The sequence below is a fragment of the Prionailurus viverrinus genome, chromosome C2 (assembly GCF_022837055.1).
Source record: "Prionailurus viverrinus isolate Anna chromosome C2, UM_Priviv_1.0, whole genome shotgun sequence".
In the NCBI taxonomy this organism is placed as follows: domain Eukaryota; kingdom Metazoa; phylum Chordata; class Mammalia; order Carnivora; family Felidae; genus Prionailurus; species Prionailurus viverrinus.
In genome coordinates this window covers 17,177,928-17,203,874 of record NC_062569.1, presented here as the reverse complement: position 1 = coordinate 17,203,874, position 25,947 = coordinate 17,177,928, and positions in this window count along the sequence as shown.

Below are 25,947 nucleotides of genomic sequence, written 5' to 3'. Positions count from 1 at the left end.
TATATATTTGGTGTGTTAGATTGGGCTGCGATTGTTAATGGCATTGAATACCAAATTTGGTGAGAGCCCAAAAGAGCCAACAATTTCTCTGTCCCTAGGTTGTTGAAATAGAAAGTATTGGGGTGCCTGGGTGGCTCAGTCTGTTAAGCATCTGACTCTTGATTTTAGCCCAGGTTATGATGTCAAGGTTCATGAGATTGAGGCCCGCCTCGGGCTCTGTGTGCTGACAGTATGAAACCTGCTTGGGATTCTGTCTCTCCTTCTCTCTCTGCCCCTGCCCTGCTCATGCCGGGCGCAGGCACACGCTCTCTCCCTCTCTCTCTCTCAAAATAAATAAACTAGAAAAAATGTATTCAGGAATAGCAGATGGATTTTCAAGCTGTGTAATCAGTGAGGTGCTCAAATACTGCTTTCAGACGAAGGCACATTAGTCTCAGACTTTTTAACGTAGACCAAAATCCTATTGTTTTCTTCAAATACTGGACTTTTCCACCGTGTTAAACGTTATTATTTTTGTTTGTTTTTGTGTGTTTGTTTTCTGTGCTTAAGTAGTATTTAAAAGAATGGGTTTAGGAGCACCTGGGTGGCTCAGTTTGTTGAGCGTCTGACTGGCTTTGGTGGTGATCTCACGGTTCCTGAGTTTCAGCCCCGTATTCAACCCATTGCAGAGCTCGCTTCTTCAGATCTTCTGTCCCCCTCTCACTGCCCCTTCCCTGCTTATCCTCCCTCAAAAATAAATAAATTTTTAAAATAAATATAAATAAATACATAAATGAAAGAATGGGTTTATATAGCCAAGGAAAACAAGCTTCAAGAAGTTAAAATTCAAGAAATTTTGAAAGTAGCTGGAATGGTTATAATTTCTCCTTTCTCACATAGGATATATCTTGGTGATATAAGATAGGTTTTCTGCTTCAACACTGAGATGAGCTTCTGCAAAGAATGTGGTTTTTGTTTTCTTTGCCTTACCTTTAAAAAGCGTGGTGATGTTGAGATTCAGGAACACTGGATAGTGTGTATAGTAAGGTTTTGGTTTTGGTTGGTTGTTGATTAATATTTTACAGTGACTTACAGAAAAACTGAGTGAAATCGGTTTTATCAGATATGAAGAAAGCGAAGAAGTTTTGATTCCCATAAATAATCTTATTTTCCACATGGGTGTTGAAGTTTGAAGAGCTTTATAAACTATAAGTGTATTTTTTTAATTTGACTGTAATTCTGTATTTCTGGTGGAAATTAATACCTTAGAGCAAAATTTACCAGACCTGTGAGTGCCTCTTAGCTGCATTTTGTTTATTGCCATTTAAATAACTTGTGTAATAAGAAGCCACATACTCAATGTTAAGGTCCCACTGGCATTTTTTTAAGGAATGTCTGCCAAAGAGTCCCTCATTTTAATCCCTGATTACCTCTGTCTTTTTATCCTTCAGCCTTGAGTGAGAGGTGGAGCTATTTTCTAAGACCTAAAAGCAAGGGTTCCTTGAGTTTAAAAGAAGCTTCTGCTTTTGAAAGACTAGAAGTCTCTGAAATAGCCATTGTCTACCCAGGAGTAAAAAAGGTACTCAAAACATCCTTTCACCTCAGATCAATTTTGAGATCTCATTCATGGGATTCCTCGTGAGACAACTGAAGAAATAAAAGACTCGAAGCAGAACAAGTCAAAAAAAAAAGCTTTGTTTTGACTTCAGATGATATACCTTAGGGTTACAGGGTATTCCAGTCTTCAGGGAACGTCAGGCCTTTCTTTCAAGCAGTTCTCCAACATCTGGCGCGGCCAGGAGTCAGGAGGCAATTGGAGACTGTTGGCGAATGCTCAAGTTACAGTTACGTGTAGATGAAAGCAGACATGGCCGTGAAGAAATTACTAAAAGTTAGCTGTTTATATCTTGCCTCCAGGCTATGATACATCCTTTTAAAAGGAGCACCTTAACTGCGAAGTTTAAAAAAAAAAAAAGTAGAAGAAAATGTTTCCAGTTTCTAGGTTGAACATTGGTTCAAATAGGCCACTCACTCAGCCCCTGCCCCTGTTTATTGTACCAAGGTATACAGGGTAATGCAAAACAGACAGATATTCAACTCGCATTTATGCCTTACTGTTTCTATTTAAGTTTGATGCCCACTGTTCTCATTAGCAATATGAGTCCTTATTCTGGATACGTTTGAACATGAGGGGAGTTTTAAAAACAGTATTAGTTTCTAAGAACAGAAAATCAAGGTGGCTCTTTGAGATTATTTTATGCTATTACACTAATTATCAATGATGTATAGAAATTGTCCACATACACAAACACTTTTCTGTATAGATTACTGTATATAGTATATACTGTATATACAGTATATAGTATATACTGTATATACTGTATAGATTTTTTATTTTTTTAAAAATTTTTTTTCAACATTTATTTATTTTTGGGACAGAGAGAGACAGAGCATGAACGGGGGAGGGGCAGAGAGAGAGGGAGACACAGAATCGGAGACAGGCTCCAGGCTCTGAGCCATCAGCCCAGAGCCTGACGCGGGGCTCGAACTCACGGGCCGCGAGATCGTGACCTGGCTGAAGTCGGATGCTTAACCGACTGCGCCACCCAGGCGCCCCATATACTGTACAGATTTTTAACTGAGGCCACGTATAAGCAAAAAAAAGAATTCGTTTCAACCTTAACCCGATTAAATTAGAATTACTAATTAATAAGAGTTCTATATTTTAAAAAAGTATCTTTTATCATATCCTGTGTAAGATATGTTTTTTTTTAATTTTTAAATGTTTATTTATTTTTGACAGAGAGAGAGAGAGAGAGAGAGACAGGGTACAAGCAGGGGAGGAACAGAGAGAGAGAGGAAGACACAGAATCCGAAGCAGGCTCCAGGCTCTGAGCTTTCCACGTGGAGCCCGATGTGGGGCTTGAACTCAGGAACTGTGAGATCATGAGCTGAGCCGAAGTCAGACGCTTAACTGACTGAGCCACCCAGGTGCCCCAAGATACAGTTCTTTGAGAGAAGGTTCACAAACACTGTAGGGATAAAAGTCATGGAATACCAGGCAACTGGTAAATATTCTCAAAAGATACGTGCTTCTCTGTGGATAACTTTTGACACTGACAAATAGACATTCTGGCAGCATCTGAATTAAAAATACTAGATGTGTAAGGATGGTACAAATAGGAATCAACTCTGGATTCCTTTGACTTGTTTTTAGCTTAACGTCGTATCCCTAGTGACTTTCGAAGAGTCACCTGACCTATTTGTACTGACCCAATTCATTCATTTCCCAGGTGGCCACTAGTAGGTAGAGTGATTTGCCAATTTCAGAGACTCTTTGGAGGGTAGCCTCCACTGAAATCCTGCTACCAGCCGATTGTCTGGGAGTAGCTAAAAGCTTAAAGACTGTGACGGATTTAGCCAAATATGTGGTATTAATGTATAATATCCCAATTTTAGATTTTTGCCATTTTGTGAGTGGTTTCTTATACTTGGATATTCAAAAAGTTTTTTAATGTTTATTCATTTTTAAGAGACAGAAGAAGAGTGGTGGATGGGGCAGAGAGAGAGAGGGAGACACAGAATCTGAAGCAGGCTACAGGCTCTGAGCTGTCAGCACAGAGCCCGAGGCGGGGCTCAAACCCACAAACCGTGAGATCATGACCCGAGCATAAGTTGGACGCTCAGCCGACTGAGCCACCCAGGCACCCCCTCAAAGTAGAACTTTTAAAAATAAACCCTTATTTTCCTAATAGAGGGGTTTTTTACTTCTAGGAGCCCTAAAGTGAGTGAGTTCCTTTTTAAGAGGTACAAAGTCAATTTGAGAAATCCAGATTTGTTTTTCCTTTTATTTCAATCCAAGTTAGTTAACATATAGTGTAATAATGCTTTCAGGAGTAGAGTTTAATGATTCATTACTTACAGATAATACCCAGTGCTCATCCCAACACAGATTTTTTTTTTTTTTTAAGTTTCTTTATTTTGAGGGAGGGTGTTGCAGAGAGAGAGAAGACACAGAATCCCAAGCAGGCTCCCTGCTGGCAGTGCAGAGCCCAAACAGGGCTCAAACTCATGAACCATGAGATCATGACTTGAGCCGAAATCAAGAGTCAGCCACTTAACCGACTAAGCCACCCAGGTGCCCCTTCCAGATTTTCATCAAATGAAGTTGCTTTTATAATTGAAGTGTGTCTCTTACCTTCTACAGGCAGCCCAGTGATGAGTGAGGTCCATGTGGTGTGTGACAGATTTATGGGTTGTAAGACTAGGCGTCGGAAATATTAATACTCCTGGTGATGTATATAGAATAGACACGGGATTCTTAGCTTTGCCACTCCAAGTATAGCTTGAGGACCAGTCACATAGGCCTTCTGTGCGAGCTTGTTAGAAATGCAGAATCTTTGGACCCAGAATTCCTGGATCAGATTCTGCATTTTAACATGTTCACCGGGTGGCTCACATGCGCATTAAAGTTTGAGGAGTCGTCCTCTGCCTCTTTGTAAACTCTGCCCAACACGTAATTCAAGTACTCCTCGCAATGATACCATGAGGCACAGCTGTGATCTCTGTGCACTCCGCTTTGGTGTTGGAATTCTCCTCCGTTGCAGGAAATCACTGCTATTATTTTTTTGAATAGCCCGTCGAGGGCATAACTGAGAACACATACATTTGCCATTATCATTAGCTTTGGGGAAAGGTAACTTCGGGTTAAGGAGGCAATTGGTGTTTCTGCCTTTTTAAGAGGTCACGCTGCCTCCTGGAGAGCCTGCAGGAACCCAGGGCAGAGCGTGATCGTCCGCAAACAGGCTGCAGTCCAGAGCAGACTGGTTTGTGCTTTATCTCAGGACCCGTGGTCAAGATGAGTGAGACGATGGGGCCACTGAGGGATTTGAGCTGTTTAGTACATAAGACTAGAGCCATCTCTATGTCTAAGGCTCTTGCTGCGTGGGCGGATCCGATGTCAGAGACCATGATACATGCATGCAACATACATGATCATTTTTAATGTCACACCAGTGATATGAATCTTTTGGACTGTTGCTGAAGGATGAATTGAATACTGGGGCATGCTGATAGGTTAAGTCTTTAGCTGGAGGGCATTTATTCTCAGTAGAAGCTGGCCTGGAGTATCCACCGACAGTAGGTAAATCGTCTCTCACCAATGAGTTCTTTGCTCACTTCGCCATTCTGGAGTCTTTACCTAGACGTGCACTCTTGACTCAACTAGCAGTCTCTTGAGGTTATAATTTAGCAGCTGCTAATGCATGGAGGCAAATGGAAAGAGGCAGCCACTAAGCTCCTCTGACAGTGAGGGATGATGAAGGAAGATGAACTGCTAAAGCACTTTAAGAGTTGGATTTCTTGTATAAATCCCGACTAGATTTACCATTTGTATGCTTTTTTCCCCCCTCTTTAACGTTCCTAAAACCACTTTAGTATGCAGCTTACCTCGGCTGTGTAATTTAGTTTGGCCTAGTCTTTAGATTTAGCTTGAGGCTACCTGCTTCAATCCATAATAATGCAGCCTCCGTGGGGAGGCTCCTGAAAGTATGTGTCACACAAAGTCAGGTTAGATTTGGGTCCCTGGACGCTTCGCTGTGCGAACTAGTCATCTGCCATCCTAACGGTGCTCTGTGGCCCTCCTCCTTAGCCCGAGGTTGCCCACAGAAAGGCTCGTTAGCCCCTTCTAGGTCTTTACCTTCCTTCCGTGATAACACGGGGCCAGAAGGACCTAGAACTGAACCGCGAAGGACCTAGCCTTTGGGTCTATGAGCAGTATAACTCAGTAGATGAGTTCCCTCTTTGGAATTGGACTACGTGGGTTGAAATGTTGTCTCAGCCCTTGGAATTGCACGTCTGGAAATAGGTGGCTTAACTTCTTTGTGTCCTCAACTTCCTGCTCTGTTCACTGAGCTGTTGTGAGGGGTGAGGTAATAAACCGAAGATGCCTGGTACTAAGGGGGAAGAAAGCACAGTGTCTAAAGCCAAGCAATCAGTTTATCAATGTTCATTTATTCTTCCTCCAGTTTTAAATGGGTGAAATTGTGCTGGTTCACCTTAAATGAAAATACTTAATGAACATTCAGAAGCCAATGGTCCTAGAAGAGAAATTTTTATTGTTGAAACCAATTTTTCCTCCTCTTGATCCACCTAAGAAGAATCACCTGGCATTGACCACCTTCGGTTCGGACATTCAGCAACATTTATTTATTTATTTTTTTAATTTTTTTTTCAACGTTTATTTATTTTTGGGACAGAGAGAGACAGAGCATGAACGGGGGAGGGGCAGAGAGAGAGGGAGACACAGAATCGGAAACAGGCTCCAGGCTCTGAGCCATCAGCCCAGAGCCTGACGCGGGGCTCGAACTCACGGACCGCGAGATCGTGACCTGGCTGAAGTCGGACGCTTAACCGACTGCGCCACCCAGGCGCCCCAACATTTATTGAGCAACTATGCAATGTTTCTAGTCTCAGGATTAGATTACTTGCAGAGGTGATTTAACAGAAGTATCTAGAAAGCTAAAACAAAGCAGAATAGGTCAGGACGCTTAAAAAAGGTACAGAACCAAGAAGCCAGAATTATTAAAAGAGCCTTCTTAAAGAGAGTAGATATTTGAATTGGGAAGCTAATGGTGTATCGGGATTTCAACCAGCACAAATTGGGAAGCGGTTCAGAGAAGAGAAATGAGGCAAACTAGGCTTCATTGGCAGAAGGAAAAAGAAAACTATTTGGAGAGCAAATACACCAAACGTATAGCCCATGTTGGTTTCCCCATTTGCCCGGGAAAAGGAGTCTGCCAAATCTAGAGCAGGATTTGAATGTATTCTTAGGGGAGGGTGAACTCTCTGCTTTGCCTTTCTGGGTCTCTGTGTGCTATGAGGAATGATAACCCGACCCTTGGAACATCCCGTTCCCTCTCTCTCCAGCCTTCATCATTGCCTAAATCTGGACTTTGTAGATTGTAACATCAGCTGTAAGGTTTTAGGTCCTTGGTGGTTATCTATGCTTGTGACCTCACTTGGAAACCATTCAGATGAATGATTACTGCTCCCTTGGAATGTAGAGAAGAGGTTGCCACCCTTTGAGTGAAGAGAGGTCTGTAGTCCTTTCTGCATCCTGAGAGAGAGAGAAGCATCATGGAAAAAGGTTCTGGAGTAGAGTTAGAGGTGGGGGCTACAGAAAAAGCTGTTCCCAGAGTGTAGAGTGGTGAGGGAGGAGAGGCTCATCAATGAATCAGAGACCAAAGTTCTCTGATTAAAGAATTCAGATCAAATCCACATTAAACATTAAAAAAAGAAAAAGCAGCAATGTGATGTAGCAAGACCAAAAACGAAAAGTTCCACTGCTAAATGGAACATGCTTCAGATAAAACCTGCGTGGTGCCACATCCTAAACAGGCTTGTCTTAACGGATATGAACATTGGGTAGACCTAGTCTAGCTCTTCCACTGGTGAGTAAGACCATTGTCGGCCTTACCAATGGCCTTACATTTTACATGTCTGTCATGCAGTAGTAACAAACACAGTTGGAATGTGATTTCCAGACAATATGAGCTTGTGGCCAGGCGTCTCGAGGCTATATAGGTCAATGAATAATTAATCAATGGAGAAATCTTGGTGGGAGAGCATGACTCAGGACTCCGTTCACCCTTCATTTACTTTAATTAGCATTTTGGCATATAATGTGCCTAATTTTAGGAACACAAAATTTTGGAGTGCCAACTGATTAGAGAAACACAGACTTTTTGTGGCTTTTGTCCTTGCTCCTAAGATGATGTGTGCCCTACTGTGAGTGGCAGGTGATCCAGAAAACTACCCCTAAGGCTCTTTTGTGGGCTAGGTTATCTCAGCCTATAATTTATATGTTTCAATTGCTTTATTGGATCCCTGTAAAGCAAAATATTGACAATAAAATTGCTATTTTTGTCTTAGCAGCCACTGCATGATCTTTGTTCCTCTGTGTTTAATGGCTGCATGTTCTTCTCTTCCAACTGCTCCGCTGTTCCCCTGACAAACAGCCACAGCAAATGGAGATTCCAGAATAATGTCTAATCTTTACCAGCAAACTGTCTATCCTGCTGACCCTGTGGAAAACTGGGAACATATTGAATATATCACAGAACAAATTAAGGGTGTGAGGCTTAATGCAGCCAAGGAAGTGATCATAATGCCATATGTCTGGGAGCCTTGAGTGATTCTTAGAGCTCCAGCTTATAGAGTTAGTCATATTGAACACTGTAAATTTCCAGAAGAAAAAGAAAGTGTACAGTTCAGCACTTACCATTTTTTAAGCTTGAGAAAAGAATGAATCCTTTTCAGTCTGACTGCTCCAGTGGACTTTAGGTGCAAGGAAAAAGACAAGACGTGGCTTGGATTTTTCATCCATCTGTCCTCTTGAGTCACCCTTGCTCTTCCCACGCCTTGTCACAGAAGTCATGCCTAAGGACCATATTAATCCAATTTAAAAGGGACCTGCTGAGGTGCTGGAGTCATACAGCCTGCATTCACATCCTGACCCTGTCCTTTGCCAGCTCTGTGACCCTATATGAGTCTTTCAACCTCTCATACCTTCAATGTCCTTACTGGGAAAATGAAGATTGAGTTAGTAGGCACAGAGCACTCAGCACCATGCCTTACGTATCATCAGAGTTTATTGGTGCTGGAATATCCTAATATGTTAACTACCTATGATCCAGGTGCTTCCTGAGTTCAGGGATTGGTCAACTTTTTCTCCAAAGGGCCATAGAGTAAATATTTGGGGCCTGGTGGGCCACATGCAATCTTTCACAGCTGTTCAGCTCTGCAATGGTTGGACAGAAAGCCGCCAATACGTAGAAAATATGTAAAGACAACATCGCTGTGTTCCAATAAAACTTTATTTCCAAAACAGGAAGAACACAGGATTTGGCCTGTAGCTTATAGCTTGACCCCTGATTTCATTCCTTTGGCTGCCTCAACTCCTTCTCTAAGCTGTTGTACTTAACATATGGATCTCTATGTCATAGCCCCCGCCTTGGTCAGATCTGTACAGTATAATTACCAGAGAGGTTTTTAAAACTGTAATGCTGGGCCTCATGTTCTGATAGTTTGGGTTCTCTCTGCTCTAATGAGCAGCCAGGTTTGAGAGCTACAGATGGTAAAAATGTATTAGGGCACTTGTTAAAGAAAAAAACGGATTTTCAGGCCTCTGCCTGCAAATGGATTCTATTCCGGGTTTAGGCCCGGGAATCTATATTTTTAATAAGCACTCCAAGTGATCATCTTTCCCATCGTCTTTCCCACAGTTGCCCTCACTTTCTTGTTTCCTCCATTAAATGCTACCTGTCCTGTAGTATCTTAACAATACCTAGGCTAGGATATCCATGTCAGGGAAGTCGATTGAGACATGGCCACATTTTGGGAAAACTATATGCTGGTGAAAGAAGTTAAATCTAGAGTAGGAATTCTGAAGTTTTTTCTGGTCTAGAGAGTATGACTACTATGTGATGTGGATTTTCCTGGGGATTGAGTTGAAGTGATAGGTCTCACTGTGACAGAATAAGAGTCCTAATTTCATATTAAAGAGAAATGGTTGCTTTACCAAGTAGGGAGATAGACAGTTTGGGACCACAAAGGCTTTCCATTTTTTTTTTCTTGGGTATGGGAGCTAAACCAGAAATTACATGAGACCTGACATTTGTTTATAAGTAATAGTAACTCTTGACTGTGGAATACCCAGGCATTCTATGAGTGGCAAAGGAAGTGACTGGAAAGTACTGTTCGTATGAAGTCAGCACTTTTGGTTATTTTTTGACTCTGATCCAGAGTTTTAAAAAGTAATTATAGGGGCTCCTGGTGGCTTAGTCAGTTGAGCATCCAACTACTGCTCAGGTCATAATCTCGTGTTTGTGGGTTTGAGCCCCGTATCAGGCTCTATGCTGACAGCTCAGAGCCTGGAGCCTGCTTTGGCTTCTGGGTCTCCCTCTCTCTGCCCCTCCCCTGCTCGCACTCTGTCTCTCTCTTTCTCTCAAAACATAAAATAAAACATTAAAAAAATTATAAAGGGAGTACAGATGAAGCTTCCTATCAGGCTTTGGAAATTCTTGTACTCTAAAAATAGGGTAACATATATGTTTAAATCTGTGTCAAAACAATGTGTGATATTAACAGTCTGAAACAAATTACTCTTTTCAATCAGTACATCAGTGAGGCACATGCTACCCATTGCCAAAAGCCATATTGACCCGCTTCTCCTATATTGCCTTCCACTAAAGAGGCTAGAAAGCAGCTCATTTTCTCAGCTTCCCCTCCAGCATTTTTTGCCTAATGAGTCTTAAGCAGAAATCTTCAGAGTCCTTTTGAGAAAGCATTGGTGTATACGTACATATATATATGTACGTATACACATACACACACACATACACCTTTTACGCTCTCTCTTCTTCCTGCATTGGCTGTAGAGACCATCTGTGACCACAAGGCAGAACATGTCAGTGAAGGTAGAAAGAAGATAGGGGGATCTGGGGTCTTTAGTGATTTCCTTGAACTACACTCCTTTCCTGGTTTGCCTTGTCTCCAGACTGTTATATATGTAACAAAGTCAAATTCATTGACTACTTTGACCATTCAGAAATTCTGTTACATGCAGCCAAAAGAATTCCTAACAGGGGTATGTAAGCTACATATTTCTCTGTTACAGAAGGTGCAGTGTTTAAGAGGCATCGATACCCTAATATATTGATGTAAGCCTTCTCCATGAGCCAGCCCGGAAAGCCCTCTGCTGACAAGTTTAAAAAGCACAAATTGCCCTGGCTAGAAGCAAGATCACTACCATTAGTCTTGGGCAGAAATTTGAAAAGAAAATGTGGTTGTTGACTAATATGGCAGTTATTTTTCAAAAATAGTTTTTAAATGCTTTGACAAGGGATAACTTTGACGTGTTACAAAATTATTGGGCTGGTAGATCCCATTGGAATCAGTGAGGCTGAACCAGCGAGAGATGGCCCTTCCAAAGACTGGATCTTCTTTTAGTTTAACTTGCATTGAGGGTCATTTCTACGATGTATACTGCGATGATCGCTAACCTAAGTAATGACTGTGATTTTTCTTTCATGGAAGCAGCCAGTGCTGTGGGTAATGCAGGTGTTCAGACCCTGTGTAAAAACTTTGTACTTTTGTGATCTGAGCATGCTCACTGTCCCTGTGCCTCCGGTTCCTCATTTATAAAGTATGGATAATGATCCATTGCCTCTCAGCATTACTGAAAGGATTGAGTGAAATTACTATATGCCAAAATGCCATCCTAGGCCCTTTTCCCTAGAAAGTAATTGCTAGATACTCCCATTGCCTTTTCAAAACCGCAGCTTGGATGTCTAGCCTTCCACAGCTTAGCCTGTGAACGTAGGGGTCGTGAGCTGTCTCCTCTGCTTTCTTTTCCAGCGTATCTCCGTCATCTCAGCTCGTTTCAAACATTGATTTCCACGTCTGGTCTATCTTCACAGCCTCTGAGCAGTAGAAAGACCCAAGATAGGAGTAAGGAATGAATTTTATGCTGAAATGCTCTGGAGATGGACTGAAAACCGTCTAGCGACATGGCCATCTCATAACCTTTCTCTGGACATCATCCAGAAGCTCTTGAGCAGGGAAGAAAAATTAATTACCACTTGAATACTTTTAGAAGAGAGGAGGGGGAGGGGAGGGGTGGGGAGGATGATTTAGTAGGTAGGAAACACGTATATAGAGTGGCATTGTATTGAAACTTCCACAGGAATAAGTTCTAAAATCGGAGACAAATGCCTCTATTGACAATTGGGTATTATCAAAATCACCCTAGAAAATTAAATCATTCATAAAGACCATTAACGTGTGGTTTGGCATCTACAATCCCTCGTAGTGATACACAGATATAAATACATAACCTACAGAATGATATATGGCATATAATAAAGAGCATATAAGCTGACCACCATTTTACCAGAAAATTTGATTGTGGACAAGTTACTTCTGTGAGCCATTTCTGTTATCTCCTAAGTGGGGTGATGTTCATATACGTTCCACGAAAGCTGCCTAGGAAAGTAGGCCAAGTAAACACATCTACATTTAAGGCCCCCATTTCACCCTGGTGCTGGAACACAAACTCAAAAGAGAGAAGACAATCACCATCTAGTGTTTAAACTGATTGTTTCTGTCTCCCACTTACCTCCCACATCCACAGTCCATATAGTTTAACTGTGCATGAATTAATGCGTGTACGATGCGATATTGCTCTCTCCAGTGAAGAGTGTCTCCATTTGTGCGTGTCATTCTTTGTCTGCAACTCTGCCATAGGCCTGAAGAGAGCAGGTTATCAAAAGCCTGCTGCTTATAAACTTAAGGAAATTATAAGCGCCTCACTCGTATTCATGAGCATTAAAACTATTTGCAAGGACGCTTAAGCTTTAGACCTGAAAAATTGATCACATAGCATGTGAAAACAGAGCAAAGGCTCAACAAAGAGGCTGGCTCATCTGACAGAAGAGCAAGCCTGGAACTGGTTTCAGGAGGAAGAGGGGCCTCCCCAGGCAAGAATAGCCTGTGTCTACAGCCCCAGTTGCCTTCTAGCACCAACTCCTAGAGCCCCGACCTTAGAGCCCCGTGCCTGAAGCTGGCACCGCTCAGTCTGTTCTCTGGACACTCAACACGGAGGAAAAGGCCAAGTTTTTTATTTCTCTTGGCTTAGACACTTGGAGTAGGGAGAGGCTCATGTACAGACCCCTGGACATTCCGAGAAACAGATGTAAAGAAATCATGCCCATTCTGACCCGTGGTAAACCCTGGACAAATCAGAAGTTTTCTCCTTTACCCTCCTAAGACACCCAGCCCGGTTTCCTTATGCATGCACAGAGTGGAACCATTGGAGAAAACAGTCACAGATTGCACATTAGTGCACTGCTTGTACGTTCAAAATGATCTTTTTAAACAGAATTCCACAAGAGCAGGAAAGAACTTCTCTGACTTTCCCGGGAATAGAACAGTGTGTTGCAAAAATAATGAGAAATGCTTAAGGAATCAAGCCTTCTAGTGGTTTAAGAATAACCAACACGAGAGGCAGGACCCCGGTGGCGGCGCTAAGAGAGATGCCTGTACAGCTGTTTACGTGGGAACGAGCAATGTACACATTGAACATCTACTGCCCAAAAGGAATTTGCTCTCTTTTTTTAAAGGCCGGTCCGTGGTGTGTGTGGGGCAGGGTGCTGATCTACATAATATTTTTCCATTTACAGTCCGCGGGCGATTGGCTCAGAGGCTCGGTGTATGTACTCAGATCTCTTTTGAGTAGATTGGCCTGGAAAAACCATTCTCTGTTTTCTCTTTTATGGAGATACAGCTGGTCACATCACCCATTTTGCCCCATGGCTTCCCATTTGGCAGACACAGAATGCAGGTGCTGTATCTCTGAAGCGCTGCTTTGGTTGGAGGGGGCAGGATGGCACCTCCTGGAAATATTTAGAGTTACAGTTTGAGGGAGCATCTTTGGTCCTGCACGATTGTTTCGTTTTCACTGACTTTCTCTACGTTTTCCCAAGGCAAATAACCAGAATAACTTTAACACCTAGCCAGCTTTGGACATTTTTTTTCCCCCTACCTTTTCTTTAATCATCCGCAAAGGACCAAGTCCATTTATGCCAGGCAGGGGAAAGGCAAGAAATTAAGTTTCGCTTCATCAAAGAGAAATCTTCCCACATCTTGCAATACTTTTCTTTTAAGAGCTTCATTTCTTTTTCTCCAGATGCCTTCATGTCTTTGATACATTAGGGTACACTAAGTTGAATCTATAAACAGAACCCACTAATTAAGAGTGATCGCTTAGGAGATTGGTCCCGACGATTCAGCATTATATGCGTGTTCTTCTCAGATATCCATTAGCAGCTAATAAGATACTACAGACGTGCCAGTCTGTTTCCCGTTTCCGTCTATTGTACCTTTATTGCCATATATGGACCAATCGGATGGGCAGAACAATAAGTGGATGTCCTTTTGCTCCCTGAACATGTCTCAAAGGAATGTTTGTTATTAGATTGCTTTTTCTGTTTCACATCAGTATGTTAATAAAGAAAACATAACACTGAGAAAGTTTGGTGTGGTTTTTCTTTTCTTCACTTGTGCGGCTATAACTGGCTTATTGTTTAATTAAATCCTCTTTTAAAGTAAGGACTGCAAATATGCCTGGGCATCGTGCACAGAGGGAAGATGACATTCTTCTCCCCGCTGTCGTAGAGAAAGTTTCCATCTAAATGTTTTAAGCACTTAAAAATTCAGCATGAATATCATGTTGCTATATTTGACTGATTTACACTTGAGACTTGGTAAAAAGCCTATGAATTATTCATCCCCAAGTGATTCTGTAAGCCAGAACACCAGAAATCACATCCCCCGTTGAAAGTTTATAAAGTGAAATCGTTTAAATACTCTCTAGACATGTGGATGTCTGTAGAGGTGGTTTTCCCTCTGATTCCAAATCTCTGTGCTTTCAACTCACTTAGGTTTTTAGTTTAGAATAACTTAGCTAAAGATCTTACCTCTTCGCACAGTAAACCTGGTTAACATATTTTTAAGAGGGTACAAAATACTATGCTATAAAGTAGATTCGTTTTTTGTACCTTTTGTTCCTCCCAGGTCCGAAGAGATTTTATTTCATTACGAGAATAAAGCAACAGAAGGGAAAGTAATTATTGACTCTGTCTTTGATTTATATGGAAGTAAAAGTGAGAGGAAGTAAACTGTAATTTATTAGATGGAATTAAACACTGTACCTGTGGAAGGAAACAGGTAAGGTCCCCCACACTCTCTGGACACATACACATGGTGATACCTACCAGCCTGGTACATTAAAACTACTCGCAGTATTAAAAGATTCTTTGTACTGCCTATACTCTGGAGTCTACGACTGTGGGTCTTGGCAGCTAACTTTTTATGGGAGTATATTAATATCATTTGAAATGCTACTTACAGCAGTAACACTTTGACCTATGTGCTCATCAGAATTCATAAACTAAATAAGGTCAGGTGGGGCCGCTAGCTGGATGACACTTTCCAAGAATAGCCAAAGCTTCTAAAAATATGTAGTCTCTAGCAGTAGACAGGAGCTTTTCTACACATAATTTTGAGTGGAACTGTGACCAACCTTTAGAAGAGGGTGGAGGAGTGAAATTTCCTAGGCGGAGAAGTACAGAGAATTTTGAATCTGTTGATGGGTGGGTGCCATTCCTTACTACGTTCATGGAATTCTTCACTTCTTGCCTAACATTCATAATCTAGACCATTCAAATAGTAGATACAAGGTATGTGCATGCGTGTGTGTGTGTGTGTGTGTGTGTGTGTGTGTGTGCGTGTGTGCACATGCACGGATGTGGAAGAGACATATCCTGAGTTATCCTTCACCAGGAAATGTGTACAGCAATTATACACACACAGAGGCACAAATGGGTTTGGTGCATATCGTTCCCAGACTCTTAATGAGAAATTTCCAAATAACATTAGTCATCAAAGTATCACTAATAAACTGCCAAAACATGGCTCAAAATTTCATTCGCTACTAAGAACATGCAGGCGTAATTTCTTCCCGGAGAATTGATATAAAGTACCCTGACTCTGGTCTGTTTGTGCAACTTCTGTTAGTAAAGAACCAATCAGAAGCTGACAGTTCAGTGAAGTTGGGTTGGAAAGTCATGCCTTAAAATTTTTGTGGGGACTGGGTTGATATCAAACAGCAATCAGAACTTATAGCTGTAGCTAAACAATGCGAACGTCTTCTAACTTGTTTTGATAAGTGGCTGCTACCATAGTTCTTAAAGAATCTTCTATTTTACATTACTCGGGCAAACGTATATTAAATATTGGGCACAGGCCTGGGCACAGGCCTAGGCCCTGAGGATACAACAGAGCACTTTCTGGAAAGAACTCCAGGGAGCTTAGGGTCTAATGGAGGAGTCAGCAAACTCCAATTTTCGTTTTATGCTCAAAATATTTTCATTGGGTTCTAAAATGCATAGAACTGGTGGGGTATGGAAGGAAGGGATAGTCTTAATGAAAATTAAAAAAAAAAAACCTTAGGTTACACTGGAAATTACCCTTCAATGAAACAAAATGTAAAATCCGAACTAAAGAATATCATCTATTTCCTGGTAATTCACTGTAGAGCATTTGCCCAAAAGGAAAGCACTAATCATTGCTATTGGTTTGTTTTGAGGGCGGTGACTCTAATCATGAGAAGAGTGAAGAGTAAGTCAGACACTTGAGTAATTGAGGATCAGGAAGTCACAATTTGGCCATGATGAACCCTAGTCGTTTATCTGTCCCATCTGAAATTTGGGTAACTTTTCCTCAGCCAGGATTAGGATGACCCAAGTAGGGCACTCACCTTGGGTGTACAATTTAAGGTGGTGCCAGAGAACTCAGCAATCATGGTAATATTTTAATGCAAGAAAAAAAAAAAGCTTTAAGAACATTTAAACTAACACGGGGTGCCTGGGAGGCTCAATAGGTTGAATCTGACTCTTGGTTTGGGCTCAGGTCATGATCCCCGGGGTTGTGGGATCGGGCCCCATGTCAGGCTCTGTGCTGAGCGTGGACCCTGCTTGGGATTCCTATTCATTCATTCTCTCTCTCTCTCCCTCTCCTCCTCCTCCTCCTCCTCCTCCTCCTCCGCCCCTCTTTCCCATTCATGCTTCCTCTCTCTCTAAAACAAATATTTAAAAAATCAATGCAAAAAATCTATGATGAACAAATACCAAAAATTGAGTAAGGACTCATTCCGTATTGTTATCCACTATTCACTTGGACTGTGTCTGCTGCCCACCCTGCTCTAAGCTCCCAAGGCACTTTGTTCTAAGCTCCCAAGGCACTTTGTTCATTGCTCATCTCCCAGCAGGTGGTATTATATGTTGTGGTCACTTCCATGTCTTGTTGACCACAGGGGTGACGTCTTGCTATGAGGGGCAAGGTCATGTCTGCTTTGGTATTCCTCACTTTACCCACCATTGTACCCAGCAGCTGCTCACTCAGTGCTTGTGACGTCAGAGAGCTGGGCAAATTAGAGCTCTGAACCTGTTGACATTTACTGAGCCTTCTGAAGACCCCTTTCAGTGAAGAGATGGCTAAAAGATTGCAGAGAATCCATACTACGTGAAAGACTTTTCAATTTGAGGCTTTATCTTTTTGAGCTTTTCACTGTTACGTTCATTCTAGATTGCTGTGTTCTGTGATCATGCTGATTTCTGAAGAGCCAGCTATGTTGGGGTGACTCAATTAGAAATACCTTGTTTTTCCCTTGTAAGGGATTTTGACTTATTTTAACATGGTTTTGTGCTAATGAGCATCTCTGCTAGTGTGGCCCACAGGCATTTGAGATTATTTTATCCCAAACTGGATTCATGTTTCCTTGAAACCTGTTGTTCCTTCTCTGTTCTCTGCCTTGATGAAAAGCACCATCGTTTACTTAGTGTCTAAAACCAGAACTCTGGATTGGTCCTTGATCCTTTGCTTCCCTTTAGTGCCCTATGTCCAATCCATGTCTTATTCTATCCACGCTACCTTGTTAATATCCTTGGGATTAATCCTGGCCATGGACTGAAGTCTCAGGCTCTCTCATTGGGACCCCTGCAGTAGTCTCGTGTCGCGTTTTCCAGCCTTTGCCGCCAGTCCAGTGTCGATGCAGCTGCCAAAGTTGACTTTGTAAAATGCAAATCTGATAAACCTCACTCTCCTACTTGAAAACCACTGGTCATTACCTTCAGGAGAGCAGACTCGGTCTTCATAACAGTGTATTCCGGGTCCTTCTCTATCTAGTTCCTTCCTTGCCATTCTCATCTGGCACCGTCCCCCGGCTGATCCCCTGAATTTTCGCTGTATGGAAGGCCCTTCCTCTAGTTCAGTTGTTACCCTTCCCCTTCCATCCCTTGGCTGGCTTCAGGTCTTCACCTTCTGTGTTTCCATCATATTGGACGCATACTTGCATCAAAGCCTGGGGTAAACCCTAATGGGTTGCCTTTTCCCCCATCAAGATGTGAGCTATTTTGGCGGGTTTATGTGGCAAGAGTGTGTCTCTTGGTTTTGTGTCCCAGCATCCAGGGTAGGACCTCACACACAGCAATCATTCATGAAACTCGCCCAATTCATTCAACCGCTCCTTAAAATATATTATTCTCACATCTGTCCCCCTCCCATTCGCTCTCGGAGCCACCTTCTAGTTTAGATTTATGTCAGTCTCTTCCCTCGGCGTGTTTTGTATTTGATCTAATCTGGACTAATGTTACTTCTCAAATTTATCTGTTTTCGCTCATCTCTACCTGCTGAAATCCTTTTTGTAGCTTTCAATATTCATCTTCCATGGTGTCTGTTCCATCACGAATTTTCTGCTTTCCTGCCCGTGAAGATAAGCCCTCCTTTCTTTGAGCAGTTCTCTCCTCCCGCCCGCCCCCCCCACCCCAGCACACATATACTTTATTTGCATCGCATTGCTATAATTCCTGTAGCATTGGGCCTTCCCTCCTTTGAATGTGGTCAGAGACTGTGCCTCCCTTGCTCTGTTCCCCCACAAGTCTAGCTCAGTGCTTGGTCATAGAAGGGGCTCAGAATTGAATTGGAACTGAACTGAATTGAATAAACTCTCCATTTATGAAATAATTTGCTTTAGAGTTGCCAGAATTAAATGGCTGCTCCAGTGGCAATATTACTCTAACTCAACTAATATCATTTGATCCACTGAGGAGCTAGTTAATTAAGTAGGTGGATTAAAAATATAATCTGCTAGAGAAAGAATGTTTTGGCAGGGACCCATAGGTTGTGGTTTGTTTATTATTTATTTTAAAAGCATTATGATCTCTCAGCTTTAGTTCCTCTTGCTTCCACCCAAAATAGCAATAGGAGTCTCAGCACATGACTGTTGATGCCTGGTTTAGGAATACAAGGTGCTCCGCAGCCTGTGTGCTACCCCAGTCCATCTGCAAAGCCCTACCCCATGCTGGCTCCTTTCTATAGAAAAGGGGGCATCGGTCCCCAGCCTTTTTACATGATAGGTTCCCTGGTGCTCGCCTGTTTTCCTTAACTTAAAACCCCCTTCATTGAATTTCAATGTCTTGGGTGACCTTTGCCAACACAAGAGGCCTGCGTCCACTTGCTTATCAGTGAGTCTGCTTTTTCTCTGCATGTTTGATTTTTGCCTGGTGATTTTTTTTTTTTTGACACGTTTCACCCCTTGTGCGAGCACTCTTGGGTCTTCTGCAGCCAAACCAGCCACATCAGCATCGGCGGTAGTTAATAGCTGATCAAATCCTTAGGATTTCCACGCAATGCCTTAAGAGTGTCATCTGATATTGCATGTAGCTTTAACTGGAATGAATGGGCTTCAGTAACGAATGGGTCTGCATTGATGGGCACTGGAGACAGGATAGCTTTGTGATCTTCTTTGTTTCTGTAAGAATGCCTCTGCAACCGAATCCGGCCCATTTCTATGCCAATGTGCTAATAGTTGTGGAATCTCATTCATCTCAACCGAGGCCAGTTAGCTCCGGAATCCCATCTGTTTGAGTGGATGCAGTAAAATGTCATGGAAATGTGGCCATTCATTCCCATCACCAGTGAGAGCTTTCTCACTATTAATTTCCCTTCATTTGAAGTGACTCCAATCACACAGATTCTTCTACCCATTGAGAATGTTTACAGTGTTCACTTAATTTTTTATTTCGATTTTTAAGTGCTTGTTCACAAGAGAGAATTAAACAGTTATGAAAATATGCACAGAGTCTAAATGGAGACACCGCCATCCCTACAACAGATTCAGAAAAATGCTCCAGCCAGATTTTTCCAGTCCCTCTTAGCATACGATGCCCAAGGCTGTGTTTTGGCCCAGAGGAATTTTTAGGCTGATTTTTTTTTTTTTCTCCTGAAAATAGTTTAAGCGGTAGGGAAACAGGAGGAATGTTAACCAGAACAGGGGTAGAAGAGTTGCTGTCTCTTACAGATTGCTGGGGTGACACAATAGTTAAGAAGGCGTCAGGCCTTCCAGTTAAACGCCTGGCTAGCTGACCGGCAGAAAAACGAACCAGTCTGGCTAGAAATTGTGGCAGGCACTTGTAAAATCAAGGTCAGTAGGAAGTTTGACCGTTTTCATACGTTTGTCATTCCCTTAAGAACTGTCCTAAATTGAGTTTTATGTCAAGAAATTTGACTTCTAAAAGAGAATATATGTGTATGTGTATGTATTCAAACATACATCTGATAGAAGTAGAGGGAGAGATAAAGATTATAGGAGATAATCGATTATTCCTGAAGAATAAATATGGGGGGAAAGAGCGTTGTTTTTTTCCCAGCTACTGATGAGCATACATTTAAAGGATTTGGGCATTTTCACGGACTCAACACTGTGAAGAATAACGAACTAGTGCTTCCTAGGCTCAAGGCAGAATTCTGAGTATTTTGTATACGTGAACTCATTTGATCTTTGTCGCAAAACCGTGAGCTACTGTTGTCATTTCCGTTTTATAGATCAGGAGAGTGAGACTCACTGAAATGGAGGCTTCATCCGTTGCCTCAAAATTAGCTTTATTAGCACTTGATTCTTAGGATGAGATTCACCTCTTTGCTTGCAAGGTGTGAATTAAAGCAATGTGCCTACCAATATAAAGCAAACATGCCGGAATAAATGCGTCAGAGTCCTGTTTACACAGAGTGTCTGTGATTCGGTACGTTCTGAATTGATACCTTTGCCAAAATGTGGATATCTTGACTTTGAAAGAAGGCAACAGTTGATAGGTGGCATGGGACCCCCATAAGAGGATAGATGTTTGCACAGCTGAAGCTAAACGCTTTGAATGTGATTTCCTGCCCAACACACGAACAACTAAGAAACATTCCAGCATGTGCATCACTAGCCAAACTGTTAAGATACTCCTGTTATATTTTCTTGCAAACTTCTCTTATTCTGAGGACTGGGCTGCCATAATTTCACCTGAGAGATGGTACCGTCACTTCATACCATACATAAAACCAAACCATACGTCAGTTACTATAATTATTAAAATGTGAATGGTTTTAAGGTATTCTTATAATCCCATGGCCTGAATTCTTAATATGCTACAATTCCTTATAAATGCTGCTGTGTATTCAAGCGAACGGTTTTGGTTTTCAAAGATGATCCTTAAAGAAACTATCAATGTATTTTAATAGTGCTACAAGAATCAAAATTTCTTTAAAATTCTTCTTTTGAATTTATAGCAATCATTAATTTATTTAGGAAGGTGACAACTCTTTATCCTTGGGATTTGCTTTATAAATATAATTTCTGGGGGCACCTGGGTGGTTCAGTGGGTTAAGCATCTGACTTCAGCTCAGGTCATGATCTCACAGTTCGTGAGCTCGAGCCCTGTGTTGGGTTCTGTGCCGACATCTCAGAGTCTGGAGCCTGCTTCAGATTCTGTGTCTCTGTCAAAAATAAACATTAAAAAAATGTTTAATAATATATATATATTATTAAACATTATATATATATATTTTACATATATATAATTTCTAAAAACACAAATAAATGAAAATATTGAATAATGAAAATATATATAATATAATATATAATTTATAGTTATATAATTATATATATAATATAATATATAATTATAGTTATATAATTATATATATATATGTAAAATTTCTAAAGACACAAATAAATGAAAAGCTATTCCACGTTCACGGATTAGAAGAATGAACACTGTTAAAATGTCCATACTACCCAAAGCAATCTACAGATTAAATGCAATCCCTATCAAAATTCTGGATGGCATTTTTCACAAAATAGAACAAATAATACTAAAATTAACATGGAACCGCAAAAGACCCCAAACAGACAAAGTAATCTTGAGATTCAAGGAAAACAAAGCTGAAGGTATCATATTCCATGATTACAAACAACATTACAAAGCTATAGTAATCAAAACAGTATGGTATCAGCATTTAAAACAGACATAGATCAATGGAACAGGACAAAGCCGCAAAATAAACCCACACATAGATGGTTGAATAATTTACAACAAAAAAGCCAAAAGTGATACAATGGAAAAAGGATGGTTTCTTCAATACTTGGTGTGGGGAAAACCGTCAAATATATGCAAAAGAATGAAACTGGGCCCCTCTCTTACATGATACACAAAAATTAACTCAAAAGGGATTAAAAACTTGATTTTAAGGGCTGAAACAATAAAACTCCTACAGGAAAACATAAACAGTAACTTCCTTGACATCTTGATGATTTTTTGCATCTGGCAACTAAACCAAAAATAAGAAAGTGAGACTGCATCAAAGTAAAAAGCTTCTACAGACACGTGCGTGCGCGCGCACACACATACACACACACACACACACACAAAATGGAATATTACTCAGCCATAAAAAAAAATCTTGCCATTTGGAGCAGTATGAAAGGACCTTGAGGTCATTCTGCCAAGTGAAATAAGTCAGAGAAAGACTAATACCATATGATCTCTCTGGTATGTGACATCTAAAACAACCCTCGTAGACACAGATTATTGGCAGAGGCAGTGGGTGGGGGACATGCAGAATGGATGAAGGGCATCAAAAGGTACAAACTTCCAGGTACAAAATAGGTCCTGGGGGCGTAATGTACAGCATGGTGTCTATAGTTAGTAATACTCTGTATTTGAAAGCTGCTAAGAGAGTAGATCTTAAAAGTTCTCATCACAAGGAAGTTTTTAACTCTGTATGGTGACACGTTAACTAGACATTATTTCAGAAGAAAGTCAAGAGGGGCAGGCAAGATTTGGGTGTCAAAAACAGAAGTACAAATATAAAGTCAACAAGTGATTATTTTATATAATCAATGATTTTATGAGTCTAGCTATAACATACGTTTCTAAATTTCAGCGCCTTCTTCCAATACAATTTCATTTCTCACTAACGTTACAATCCATTGCAGGTCGATGGGTATTCTCCAACCAGCCATTCAGGGATCTAGACCCCTTCCATGCAGTGGCTCTACTACTGTCTAGGTTGCTAGAGTTCTGTAGGGACCCTCTGCATCCAGCCAGCAATTGAAAGCAAAGAGCATGCAGGATTCCACAGGAGGTTTGTGGAACGAGGCCGAGAAGTGACACACATCACGTCCATCCGCTGCCCAGAGCTCAGTCTCATGCTTTCCTCTAGTAATGATAGGAGAGGTCGGGAGAATCTTTCTGGCTGTGTGACTAGAAGAAAAAAAATAATGAAACAGGATTTGATGAGAACAAAGCAGCGTCTCTGCCGTTTTACCTCTAGTGAATTTCTCTCCCCCCCCCCCCCGAGAAAAAAGTTTCAAAAAGTGCCTTGAGCGTAATCTAAACAAGGTGTTGAGCTACTTACTGTCACTGCCTTGAACAAGAGGTGCCACTTGGAGGTACATTCTGGTAGATTTCTTATATTGGTTTTATGTTTTATTTACGGTGCGTGTGTGGTGCCTTTCAGATTGGGTAAGCAAAGCCGTTCCTAAACAGGTCTTTTTAAATGTACCAACTATCTTTTAGGGGTTTTTTTTGTGACAAATGGAGAGGCAGAGAGGGGGTCCCCTGATAGGATTGGGAGGCCACACAACAAAACTGCCAACCATAGAAGACGACTTAAAAAGGAAATAAACTGTTCCCTCGTGTAGGGGACCAAACTTTAGTTTTCAAGTGAGGTTGAACATTTCATTATTCTTCTAGGTACTACCTTTTTTTCCCCCAAATACAATAAGAGGAGATCTTTCAGATACATCTTTATTGGAGAGAAAGAAGTCTTCACCCTAATTCTTTTCTCTCCTCTCAAGACTCTTGAGGACTAGCAATAAGGTAATTAAGACAGTGAAGGAAATTTTTAGTTGGAAAAAAAGCAAAACAAAAAAGTTGACAACAGCAACAACAAAACACTGAAATTTGTTAATCTTGTCCCAGACTCTCTACAAACGCACGCGCGCATGCCTGACCCTCTCATTCTTTCCTTTAACCTGAGCTCATGGCATCCATTTCCGCTTGAATGGCTCTATCATCTGTGTCTAAACCCTGGCAATTTTCAGGGAAGCTCTAAGGCTGCTGATAAAACAAAAACATGTTACACAGTGTTCACGTGACCTAGCAGAAAGGCACCGTAGTTCAAGCAACATTTTACACACTTGTTCAGGAGTCATGCGTATGTTGCCATCAAAGACAGCACGCTCTTCCCTCTTCCCTTGGTACTACTCTGACCTTTGGCCTCTTGTTGAGCCCCTGTCTTCTTTAGAACAGACATCCCTTGGCTTCTCCTCTGCCTCAGTGTTGTAGGAAGTTTTCAAAGCCAACGGTGAGCATTTTCAAGATTTTCTCCCTGATGAACACCACGCATCAGGGTTTTCCCCAAGGCAGAAAAACTCTATTTTGGCAAAGCTAGCTACTGGTTTCAAGAAAAGTATTATGTCAGTGTTTGTGGTTACTGTTCTTGACTAGGTTGCTGGAGACTCAGAGTGGACTGGTGTATTCATTTCCTATTGCTGCTATAAAAAATGACCACGCACTTAGTGGTTTTAAAGCCACACAAATTTACCCTTTCAGCTCTGGGGGGTCAGAAGTCCAAAATCAGTTTCACTGAGGTAAAGGCAAGGTGTCTGCCAGGTGAGTTCCTCCTCTCTCAGAGGAGAGAATCTGCTTCCTTGCCTTTATCAGCTTCTAGAGGCTGAGTATATTCCTTGGCTTTTAGCCCCTTCCTCTGCCTTCAAAGCACATCACTCTAGATTCTGCTTCCATCATCCTAACACCTCCTCTGCTTCTGTATTCAGATGTCTCTTTGTCTTCCTCTTGCAAGGACCTCTGTGATTACAGTGGACCCCTCGAATAATCCAAGATAATCTCCCCATTTCAAGATCGTTAATTTTTAACCATATCTGCAAACTCCTTTTGGCCATATCGAGATCCTTAATTTTTAAACATATTGCAAAGTTCTTTGGGCCATAGAAGATCACATTCCTTGGTTTCATAAATTAGGACGTGGCCACCTTTGGGAGCCGTTATTTGGTCTACCTTAGCTGACTCTGTTACCGCAGAAGCCTAACTCTTTGCTGTAGCCTGAATGGTTGGGTGCCCCCCAAATTTGTATGTTGAGTTCGTAACCCTCAGGGTGATGGTGTTAGGACTTCCGGCCTTAAGCAGGTGAGTAGATCATGAAGCTGGAGCCATTATAAGTGAGATTAGTGATCTTCTAAAAGAAACCCCAGACAGCTAGCTTGCCCCTTCCACATGTGAGCACACAGTGAGAAGGCGCTGGCCATGAGAGCTGTCACCAGAGCAGGACCACACTGCCGCCTTGATCTTGGGCTTCCAGCCTCCAGAACTGTGAGAAGTAAGTTTCTGTTGTTCATAAGCCACCCAGTCTGTGGTGTTTTGTTAAGGCAGCCCAAAGAGACTCAGACAGTGCCCTCTTGATGTGAACGCAGGACTATAAGTCAGTAACGCTTTCGTTCCTCCTTCGTGGCCTGCCCTGGCTCAGAAATGTAAAACTCCCATCATGCTCTTCCTTCCTGTTGCCTTCCCACTTTTCTTAGAACATGTTTTTGTGAATATCTTTTTGCAGAGCCGGTATTTTTTTAATTACTATTTTTCAAAATGTTGACTGTATTTTAAGGAATACAGGCAGGTTTATTGACAAAATCCCAGGGAGAATGAAAGTAGAAAGTAACAGTAAACATACTGAATTTATGAATTTAAGAAAGCTCAGAAGAGGTAAGGAGGGAGAGACAGCAGTTTTCCTAAAGGTAAATAGAGAACAGCAGTCCATGAGGCCTGTGAGCGGTGAGGACCCAGGCCTGTTCCTAACAGAATCCCCTGGAGATGAGAGCCTTTCCAGGGGAAATAGCCCTAGAAAGACTAGACCCTGTTCCCAGGGCACAGATACCAAGAAAGCCAGATGTACAGGCTAATCTAGGCTTGGGCCTTGGGAATATATCAGTAGAAACTGTGTGGACTA